The following is a 12,094-nucleotide window of genomic DNA, read 5'->3' as shown; positions in this document are numbered from 1 at the left end:
TTTACCCTTTTGGGTTGGTGTAAGTCCTTTATTTTAAAGGTATGTCCTCTATAAAAGTCCGCAGTTAATAGGAAATATTTTCTATGCAGTTTAATAATCTTTTTCCATGGAGTCACCTAACATCTTTTAAAAGTTGGATGACATCTTGTTTTAATCAAGATCCGACGGGTACCAAGGAGGATGTTTTTTCCTTCTCCTTGCCTGCTCATATTTATGTATGTTTATGTTTGCCTTGCATTCATTTTTGTTCCTTTTCCCTTTTTTGGTTCCTATACCCCATATTTCTGACTGAAATTGGTTTTATTTCAACTTGTAAAATGTCAAAAATATTTTAAGGGGTCTATTGAAATAATGATCGTTTATCTTGGATGTCAAGATTTTCAGTGAGGCTGCACAGATATTAAGAGATTTACCTGTGCTGTTATGGTAACATGGAAACTCTGCCACTGAGATCATTTAAGTGGTTTGTGGTGAGTCACTGTACCTTTGGTTGCAAATTTTTCCAGTATTCCAAGGGTGCTGGCTTTGGAATGTCTCTCCAGGAGCTGGGCAAGACTTATGGCACTTTAAAGACTAATAAATTTATTATGGCATAAACTATAATCCATGACGTTTATGCCATAGTACGCTTGTTAGTCTTTAAGGTGCCACAAAATTCTTGTGGTTCCAGAGAGCTACCAAGATATTAACTGTTGCCATCTGGTACAGATCCTGAAGACCTTATGGCAAAAAAGGAGGCATGCATGCTATGTGGGAACAACCTCAGGCCTGTACAACCTGTGACCTACGACTGTGACCACAGCCCACCAATCATGTACTTTGACCTGGATTTGATCAAAGAATCATAGAATAGTAGGGTTGGAAGGGGCCTACAAGGCCATCGAGTCCAACCCCCTGCTCAATGCAGGAATCCAAGTCAGAGCATCCCTGACAGATGGCTGTCCAGCCTCGTCTTGAATGCCTCCAGTGTGGTAGTAGCTCACTACCTCCCTAGGTAAATGGTTCCATTGTCATATTGCTCTAAAAGTCAGGAGGTTTTTCCTGATATTCAGCCAGAATCTGGCTTCCTGTAACTTGAGCCCATTATTCCGTGTCCTGCACTCTGGGATGATCAAGAAGAGATCCTGGCCTTCCTCTCTGTGACAACCTTTCAAGTACTTGAACAGCGCTATCATATCTCCCCTGAGTCATCTCTTCTCAAGGCTAAGCATGTCCAGTTCTTTCAGTCTCTCTTCATAGGGCTTTGTTTCCAGTCCCCTGATCATCACTGTTGCCCTCCTCTGAACCCTCTCCAGTTTGTCTGCATCCTTCTTAAAATGTGGTGCCCAGAACTGGACACAGTACTCCAGATGAGGCCTAACCAGTGCTGAGTAGATGGGAACTAGTACTTCCTGGGATTTGGAAGCTATGCTTCTATGAATGCAGCCCAAAAGAGCATTGGCCTTTTTTGCAGCCACATCACATGGTTGGCTCATATCCAGCTTGTGATGGACAACAATTCCAAGATCCTTCTCGCTTGTAGTGTTGTTGAGCCACGTATCGCCCATCTTGTAACTGTGCATTTGGCTTCTTTTTCCTAGGTGCAGAACTTGGCATTTATCCTTGTTAAGTGTCATTCTGTTGTTTTCTGCCCAGCACTCCAGTCTATCAAGATCACTTTGAATTTTGTTTCTGTCTTCCAAAGTATTAGGTATCCCGCCCAATATTGTGTCATCTGCACATTTGATCAGCATTCCCTGCACCTCCTCCTCCAAGTCATTAACAAAAATGTTGAAGAGCACTGGGCCCAGGACTGAGCCCTGCGGTACTCCGCTTGTTACCTCTCCCCAGTTTGAGAAGATCGCATTGATAAGCACTCTTTGGGTCCGATTCTGTAGCCAACTGTGGATCCACCTGATGGTTGTTTCATTTAGCCCACTTTGAGCTAGTTTGCTCATCAGGAGATCATGGGGCACTTTGTTGAAAGCTTTGCTGAAGTCGAGGTATATTATGTCCACAGCATTCCCACAATCCACAAAGGAGTTTACCTGATCAAAAAATGAGATCAGATTCGTCTGGCAGGATTTGTTCTTGACAAATCCATGTTGGCTTCGAGTCATGACTGCATTGTTTTCAAGGTGCTTCCAGATGGATTGCTTTATCATCTGCTCCAGGATTTTCTCAGGGACTGTAGTTCCCAGGTTCCTCCTTTTTACCCTTTTTGAAGATAGGGACAACATTAGCCCTCCTCCAGTCGTCTGGTACTTCACCCGTCCTCCATGATTTCTCAAAGAAAATAGACAGCGGTTCTGAGAGTGGTTCTGATTGATACTTTCGATGCTGATCTACCTCCCCTTGGGATCTGAGGCTAGAGACTAGTAAGACATGCCTGCATTTTCATGAGGAGGAGCAGTGTGTGCTTGCAACCACACAAAAGCTGCCTAGCTGCATATTAAAACATCTCACCATGTAATCTTGGTTCTTCCTGTGGTGTTCATCATGTCATCAGTGGCTAGGTTTATTGTGACATTAGTTACATTGCAGTCTATGGTACCAGCTGCCTGATCGAGTTCTCTAGGAATGCACAGACTGAGTTTGGGGGTTATCTGTAGAAGATTAAAAATGAGTTAGGAAGCAAATCAAATCAATAATTGTTTGATCTATGTATGTGTGTGATTGAGAGCATGAAGTCCAAGAAGGCTGCTAGAATAACTAAAAGAAAAGGTATGAGGGTCAAAACAAAATGCTGTCTTAATTTTTTAATAGAAATTAAAAATCTAAAAAATGTACAATTATTTTTATAATGCAAATATATATTACAAATCTTATTGTTCAAAATATGTATTTAAACTGGAAAATATATATTTAAAATATTGAAACATGAAAAAGGAAGAGAGACTTGAAATAAAACAAAAGTGGCCCAAGTTAATTTGTACCCTGGAATTGAGAGGTGCACTCCTAAATGAGGTTGTGCTAGAAAAAGCAAAAATAAATATTTTGAAACCTCCTGATCAAACCACCGTGTCTCTTCCAGGGCACTGCATTCCATCCCCCACCCCCCAACACAGTGTCAGCATTCTGTAGCCACTGAGCACTCTCATTCATTGACATAGATGATCTAGATCCACCAGCGCAAAGCCCATGTTGCCACAGGGGCTAGTAGTCTGGGAATGATTGGATAAAAACATGTTTGCCCTTTTCCCTTGCAACTGGAACAACTTCACAATTTCTTGAAGTTTGAAGTCAAAAACACCTGATGTAAGATTTTTCTCCCTCCTCTCCTTCTGCTGTCCTTTCAGTTCTTTCTCAACTTCTCTTCCTCCTCTAATTATCACCAACTGGCTTTTCTTCAGCCCTTTCCCAACATTCTGTGTCTGTCCTCTCAGTGGCCCAGTACTCTAAGACCTCACAGGAGCATGCATTATTACACATGCACACACACTGTGTCACATGTTACATTACACGCACAGTGTAAGGCAAATGCATTAACCTGCCATTTGCCTCATCCCGTCTTCCTTCTCCCTTCCTGAGCTGCCCAAAGCTTGAGCTTTGAACTTCATTGGAGTTTCAAAATTTTCTGCATGTCTACACTGCTCAAGCTTCAGTTTTTTAAAAAACAAGCAAAATCGGTCTGGTAGATCTCTAGTAATGAGACTTATACTACCGTATTCTTAGATAAGAATAAGACTAGTCTGGGCTCAGGCCCAGTTTTGGGCTTTTGTCATCCTGATGGATGGCCCTCTTCAGGAGAGGAACAGGGGGAGTGCAACCCTGTTACTTCTTCTCAATCTCTCAGTGGCTTTTGATAACACTGACCATGGTTTTCTCCTGGACCATCTCCATGAGCTGCAAGGACCATTCCACAGTGGTTCAGCTCGTATTTATGGGGTCATTGGTTCCAGAGAATAACATTGGGTGGCCTGGCCCCCAGGCAGTTTAACTGTTGCATGCCATAGGGAACTATTTTGTCCCCAGTGTTGTTCAACATCTATATGAAGCTGTTGGGGGCGGTCATTAGGAGATTTAGGGCAAGGTGTCATCAGGATGCCGATGACACCCAACTCTTTTTTTTCTGTGACATCTCAATCAGGAGAGGTCATGCATGTTCTGAGCCAGTGCCTGGATATAGTTATGGGCTGGATGAGGGAAATAAACTGAAGCTGAATCCTGATCAGACAGGGACCCTATGGGTGAGCAGTTCCGAGGTCTGGGAATTGGATTGTTTTCTTGTTCTGGATGGGGTCACACTCAGTCTGAAAAAAAACAGGTATGCAGTTTTGGAGTGCTCCTGGATCCATCTTTGTCACTGGAGGCCCGGGTGACCTCAGCTGCCCAGAATACCTATTACTAACTTTGGTTGGTGTGCCAGGTATGCCTGTTCCTGGATAGGGATAGCCTAGCCATTGTGATCCATATACTGATAACCTTATAACTAGACTACTGCAATGTGCTCTATAAGGACCTGCTGTTGCACCTGGTTTGGAAGCTGCAGCTAGTGCACAATGCAACAGCTAGGATGCTCAGTGGAGCACCGAGCTATAAACATATAACACCTGTCTTAAAAGAACTGCACTGGCTGCCTACTAGCTACTGAGCCATGTTCAAGGTTCTGTGGATAACATACAAAGCCCTAAATAATTCGGGATCAGGATAGCTAGCAGACCATCTTCCCTATATATACCTGTCAGGGTGGAAATTGAGCCCATAGAGCCCCAGAGCAGTTCTGATTCTGAGGAGGAACAGCAATCCATGGGAGAGGAGTGCGCTCATCTCTCACAAGCACAGCAGCTGGCAGAGATTCCTCCTGCCAGCATTCCTAGGATAGATAGTGACCCTGGCAGTGAGAGAACGCTGGAGGGGGGCTTGCTGGACGCTCAGCACAGACACAGGGAGCGACGACAGATGGAGGGCGCCAAAAGGAGGCGTACCGCTTGTTTGGCGCTCAAACAATGGTCGCGTCCTGAGGACCCAAGGGTAAGAGGGAGGATCTCTCCATAGCTAAGTTCAGAGTCTTCCCGTGGTTCCCTTTCAAACGGGGACCAACTGCCTTACCTGGAGCTTAGGCTACTCTGCTCTCTTTCCCCAGTGCAGTTCCTTGCTTAGTCGCTAGTGATTAGTATCTGAGAGAGTCATAAAGTAATAAAGGAATAAAGCCTTGGAAAGAATCCTCGTCTGTGTCCTGAGTTGGCTATTGGAGGGGACTGCAAGAGGTAGCTAGGGCGCTCCTGACAATACTGAGCCAGCTTCTGAGATCTTTTGAGGAATTCTTACTGATCATTAAATACATTCCCATGTGAACCACATACTTAAAAAAAAAGAAGAAAAGTGGTGGTTTAGAGGTATTTCAATCAATCAATCATAGGGCTATTTTGGGGTCCCCCCCTTTAGGGACTTTTTTCTAAAGATTTTTTGTACTTCTGCAAACCAAGGCTGCTGATACCTCCTGCTTGTGGATGGTGCCATTTTGACTACATAAGGATCCACACTCACCTCTAAACTCTGGAAATAGAGGGAATGAATCCCAGTGCGGTTTACATAAAAATAAAATACAAAAAAAAAGTTAGGTGTCTCTCTATCCACAGGAAGAATGGTGGGTTCACACAAACATGGAGGGAAAATAAGCAATGGTGGTGGTCACGAGCTCCTAATTAGCATAATTACCCTTGTTAGTTGTGGGTCCTGATGTCCGAACTGGCAAGGGTGGGTGGCTGGGGTGCCTTACAAACTTAAATGGCATGGATAATTATGCTAATTAGGAGGCTCGTGACTGGTGCATGTGGGAAGGGAAAATGAACCACTGCGGCTTATTTCTCCTCCGTGATTGTGTGAACCCCGTCAGTGAAATACAATGCTTCTAATTGTGGCTGAACAGCACCAGAAAGGACTGGGAACTTGTCCTTATACAAGCCATTTGCTCTGGAGCTGCTGTGATTCGAGGTCTTTCAGGACATACCATGCAGTCGCCACTTCACAGCCAAACCATGGTTTTCACTTGGAAAATGTGGTTTTCCAAAGAGGTGTTTTGCTGCAATGTTTTTGGTTTGCTGCAGCTTTCCTGCAGTTGTGAGCTGTCTGTCCCTTCCCCGAACCAACTTCGCATTTTGTGGTGGGCATGTGGTACATGTGCCTAGTGCTTGTGTCACTCTGTGATGGCCCTTCACTCCTCCCCGTTTCTTTGTGGCTGCGCAGTTACAGAGGCATGGAGAAGCATGCTCATTTCTTCAACCACACCTTCGCAGCTTCGTATCTTCACAGTGGCTGCTTTGGAGTCAGTGGCCAAGAGGTGGGGGGGGGGTCAGGGGAGGTCCAGGACCAAGTTCACTCCAGAGACACCATTTTGGAATGCTGGGTAAGCATGTGCCTCTCATGGGCACACGCCTTGCGTTGTGCGAACCATTGCGAGAGTCCCGGGCTGGAGAACTGCCAAACAGTTGGCATGGTAACGAAAGAGGAGACCACCCACATTTTACCTTAGGAGGAACGGACAGACACAAAAGAACCCCTAAAATACAAAACAGCCACTAAAACCCGAAGTGTCACACCCGCACCCTCACGTGTCTGCACAGCCGCGCATTTAAATATAATGGTTAAAAAAAAAGACTGCCTGACTGCTGCAGTTTACTTCATTTCAATGGCTATGTGTCAGGGCACAGCAGATTCTCCCGTTGGAGAAGTCTGCAGTAAATCACGCATGTACCGCAGCAGAAGCTAATTCGCAGCTGCAATGTTGCGCAGTTATGATGGAGTGAAGGTTGAAAGTGGTGCCATATAGATGGCCCCTAGCATGGTTCTCGAGGCTTCTGGAACACAATAGGCCCCAGTTTACATGTGCAGATGCCATCTCCTTACTAGGAATAAGATACAAAAATGGCCCCAATTGCAACAGATTTCAGGAACGATCATAGTGAACTTGTATGAAAAACTGTTTTTTGAATACATTCTCATTTGCCCCTGAATGGCAACATTTGCAGTAAAAAAATGAACCTCAAAAATGTGGTGCAGCACTATTTTCAAAATAGTCATACAATGACTTATGTACAGCCAGAGGAGAGGGCATAGGTCTCTCTGACCCCTTTGTGTAGCAGTCTAGGGATCAAAACAAACATTAAATCTGTATCAAGGAGCAATGTCTCCCCCCCCCCTTTTCTTTTTTACTCTAGAGGGGCCCAGTTCGGGTTGGGACCCTAGCATGGGGGATAAGGGCTTTTTTAAAGAGAGCTTTGGCTATTGGATGGTATAGAAATATAATAAATAAATAAAGATCTAGATGGGAGAGAGGGTTGAGCCTACTCTAGAATAAAAATGAAAAAAATACACAGCTACTAGAAACATATTTAAGGAAATGTCTGTTTTGGCCATAGGAGCCTTTGAGTTCTGTCAGAGCTATGGACATTAGTGCAAGCTTACAGGTAACTTGGATGGAGCTGGATAGATTTGCCCTGTTTTGCCAAGCATAGCACACTGTTCAGGTTGCTCCAGCTAAAGCAGCTCTGTAGACTCAACCTGTGATTTCTCTAAGTAGAAATCATCATCTTTTGCTTTAGATAAACACTGAAACATGTTTTGGGGTGTTTTTTGTTTTGTTTTAAAGGATGTGGAATGTTTAGAGTAGATTTAGTTCTTATTTCACCTCAAGACTACACCTTGAGGCTGAGGGCCTTCTCACTTGTGAACCGCTGAGATATTTTATTATATTCAGGGGTATATAAATACCACAAATAAATACATACATACATACATAGTGGCACCCCCACCCCCCATTACGGAATTCTCTGCCAAGGGAGGCTCGTTGCCTAGAACCTCCTCTGTCTTTTTGGTGCCAGGCAAAGACCTTTTTTATTTCCCCAGACTTTTTTTAATGGTTGATGTTTTTTCCTAAAAAAAAACCCTCTTGGGCTGTGGTGATTTTTAGTGCTACTATTATTTATTGCTTTGTGCCTTAATATAAGTATTAGCCTTTATGGTTGTGGGAATCCACTGTGGGAATATTTTATGATGAAGTGCAGCACAGAAATGAATACAATATAGTATATTTAAAAATCTGAATGTAATACTTGCTTGCTGTGTCCTCCTTAACAGGAACAAGATACAAAAATGACATTCATTATGGAATTCAATAGTTTAAAGCATCTATAATTCCTTCGCTGGTACATTAAGAATCTTCTTAACTACCTCACTGTGTAGATCCCCACCATACTTTTGGTGTATTTTCGGATCCATTTCATAAGACCCTCATCATCTCCTTCTCTGAGATTGTTCTTCTAAACAAAAAGTAGCAGTAGCTGGAATAGAATTAAGAAATGAGAAACTCTCAGCTTACACAGAACTCTTCATCAGGCTTAGGGAATCTCTGCATGAGCGATTTATTGCACACTCGTGATTGGTTGCTCCCAGAAGTTTGTGGGTCCTTTACACAGCGTCATCAACCTCTAGGACATCTCCCATGCTTTTCCCCATTTATCCCGTTTTCAAAAAGATCAGAGTTAAGCTGGAATTTTAAAAAGGGATATAATTTGGCCATTAGATGCTGCTGTTTCATTGAAAAATATAGAAAACCCTGGTAAGGCTGCCGAGACAAGGTGTTTTCAATTCCACGTCATGTTCATCGTCCAAAGGAGCCCATCCTAATCGTGCCAGAGAAATGGAAGCAGGAAGCCCCAGTAAAGCTGTAGGATTTTTTCATAATGTAGAGATGCCTTTAGATTAGGAAAGCAAAAAAGAAATCCTGAAGTTCCTGGGCAGGCAGGATGATGGTTATGTAGTTGCAGAGGTTTACTGGCCACTGCTGCTGTCACAGAGATAGCCTAGGTTGAATGCAAACATGACATTCTGGTGTCAAGCGTGATGTCACAAACCGGACAAGCTCAAAGTCTTGGCAGAATGAGACACAGATGCTATGGCTGCAGTGAAAAATGATGAAAGCCTATACATTTCTAGGGTATTTTTTCCGTAATTAGATCAGCAACCTCTTCTAAAATAAACTCTATGCTAGCCTCTAGCAGCAACCGCCCCCCCACCCCACATGCTACTTAGCACAAATACCAAATTAGATGCTAGCCAAATGGAGCCCCCTCCTTCAGACAATTTCCAGAACCTAATGTCTTTCATTTGTTGAATCAAAAACTTGCAAACTTATGGGGAGTCACCTGTCTTCTACATCATACTTTGCTCTATTTCTCTTGTCATCCAGAGCAAGCTCGCTGGCTGAGCATCAGTTGGGTTTCCTTAGCAATGTTAGCTAAACCTTCTGGTTGGTTCTGTTTGCAGACTCCTCTCCCCTGCTGATGATGTGGCCCTCTCTAGCCAGTGCAAAAACTTCTCCCATCTCAAACAAACATTTTGAAACATCAAACCTGCATACTTCAGTTACAAACTGAGGTATTAGTGTAAGAGAAATTAAAGTTACAGTACACTGACACTCTTTTGAAGATCCATAATTATAGATAAGCCATAAATAACTTGCCTTCTATTTCTTTGTGTGAGTCTGCTGTAATGATTCTCACATCCTTTTCAACTTATACTATGGCAAAAAGGTCCTGTGAAAGAGTGCCCATACATAAAGCAAACATTTCCAGTTACTGGGTCCTGCAAAAGACAAGAAAAGCGATGTTATTATCACATGGGGTTACTTTCCAAGGATCAGAATGGAAAAATCACACTATGGTGTGTTTACATCTCCAACATAATTGTGTGAATCAAATAGTCACATGTAAGGTTAACTCTTTTATGGGAAAAAATATTCAGAATGTCTATTGCTTGGCCTGACTTTGATGAGTTATGAGATAGTAACCCAATCTGAAAATCATTGCTAAACTCTCCCCCAACATCACCTACCATGAAGGATCCATCTTGCCTGTGTTCAGATTCTCACTGACTTTGTCTCTCACTCTCTCGGGGCGTTTGAGCTTATCTTGCTTGTGACATCATACAAGATACCAGAATGTCATATTTGATTCAACCTAGGCTGTCACCATGCCAACAGCAGTGGCCAAACCTCTGCAATTAGGTAATGATCAGCCCTGATTATCTAGCAACTTTATTTTTGCTTTCATAGCCTAAGCCAGATGATGAGATGTGTGCAACCTGAACACCTGCTTCCAGTATAAAAAAAAAATAAACAAAAATAAAATCCACAATCCAGTTGATCTAATTAATGGTGTCATCTCACTTACTGTGTGTGCTAATGGTGAAGTGAGATCCCACTTTTATGAAGTGTAATACTGTTTGTGTTCAGGATAACCTCTTGAACCTACCTCCTGATCTGAAGATATCTCGTTACATCTTCTGGTTGCTTCATGTCCTTTATGTTAAAGCGACAGCTCCTATAAAATGAAAGTCCATGGGTCATTTTCTATGCATTTTAATCTTACATTAAACTTCATAGTTCATGTCTGCTTCCACAGAGGATTACCTCCCATGACCAAACTAGGCATGATGTTCACATCTTTAGCTTTTGTGTCACTAATTTTTTAAAAACTCAGTCACTAGCACAGGGAAGCCTGAATTGGACTGGGAGTGTGATGTGGGGAGAGGGAGCTTTAAGCCTTTGCTCTGTTGCAGTCCTGATCTGAAGGGGGGGGGAGGTGTGGGCTGCCTCTATTAGCAGTATTTGGCCCTTAGACCTAATCCCATAGAGCGAAATTTATGTACGTGGAAGTGGATTTGCCCACATCCATATCTTTTTTATCCATGTCTCTCTCCCCAACACACCCCACTCTAACTAAATTTAGATTGACAGCCCCTGAGCTAATGAGTAGTCTGTTATGTTATTCTGTAAAGCACCCATGTATTAGAATCATAGAATAGTAGGGTTGGAAGGGGCCTACTAGACCATCGAGTCCAACCCCCTGCTCACCGCAGGACTCCAAGTCAAAGCATCCCTGACAAGTGGCTGTCCAGCTTCGTCTTGAATGCCTCCAGTGTGGGAGAGCCCACCACCTCCCTAGGCAATTGGTTCCATTGTCATATTGCTCTAACAGTCAGGACGTTTTTCCTGATGTTCAGCTGGAATCCGGCTGCCTGTAACTTGAGCCCATTATTCCGTGTCCTGCACTCTGGGATGATTGAGAAGAGATCCCGGTCTTCCTCCCTGTAACAGCCTTTCAAGTACTTGAAGAGTGCTATCATATCTCCCCTCAGTCTTCTCTTCTCAAGGCTAAACATGCCCAGTTCTTTCAGTCTCTCCTCATAGGGCTTTATTTCCAGTCCCCTGATCATCTTCGTTGCCCTCCTCTGAACCCTCTCCAGTTTGTCTGCATCCTTCTTAAAGCGTGATTAAACCAGTGCTGAATAGAGGGGAACTAGTACTTCACAGGATTTGGAAGCTATGCTTCTATTAATGCAGCCCAAAAAAGCATTTGCCTTTTTTGCAGCCACATCACATTGTTGACTCATATTCAGCTTGTGATCTACAAAAATTCCAAGATCCTTCTCGCTTGTAGTATTGTTGAACCAAGTATCCACCACCTTGTAACTGTGCATTTGGTTTCTTTTTCCTAGGTGCAGACTTGGCATTTATCCCTATTAAATGTCATTCTGTTGTTTTCAGCCCAGAACTCCAGTCTATCAAGAGCACTTTGAATTTTGTTTCTGTCTTCCAGAGTATTAGCTATTCTGCCCAATTTTGTGTCATCTGCAAATCTGATAAGTGTTCGCTGCACCTCCTCATCCAAGTCATTAATAAAAATGTTGAAGAGCACTGGGCCCAGGACTGAGCCCTGCAGTACCCTGCTCATTACCTCTCCCCAATTTGAGAAGATCTCATTGATAAGCACTCTTTGAGTCCGATTCTGTAGCCAACTGTGGATCCACCTGATGGTTGTTTCATTTAGCCCTCTTTCAGCTAGTTTACTAATCAGAATATCATGGGGCACTTTGTTGAAAGCTTTGCTGAAGTCGAGGTATATTACGTCCACAGCATTCCCACAGTCCACAAAGGAGGTTACCTGATCCAAAAATGAGATCAGATTCGTCTGGCAGGATTTGTTTTTGACAAATCCATGTTGGCTTCGAGTCATGACTGCATTGTTTTCAAGGTGCTTCCAGATGGATTGCTTTATCATCTGCTCCAGAATTTTCCCAGGGATTGATGTCAGACTGACTGGTCTGTAGTTCC

Source organism: Heloderma suspectum, chromosome 3, assembly GCF_057233095.1.
Source record: "Heloderma suspectum isolate Gila_16-S chromosome 3, 16-S_ref, whole genome shotgun sequence".
Lineage (NCBI taxonomy): Eukaryota > Metazoa > Chordata > Lepidosauria > Squamata > Helodermatidae > Heloderma > Heloderma suspectum.
Note: the sequence above shows the minus strand (reverse complement) of the source record.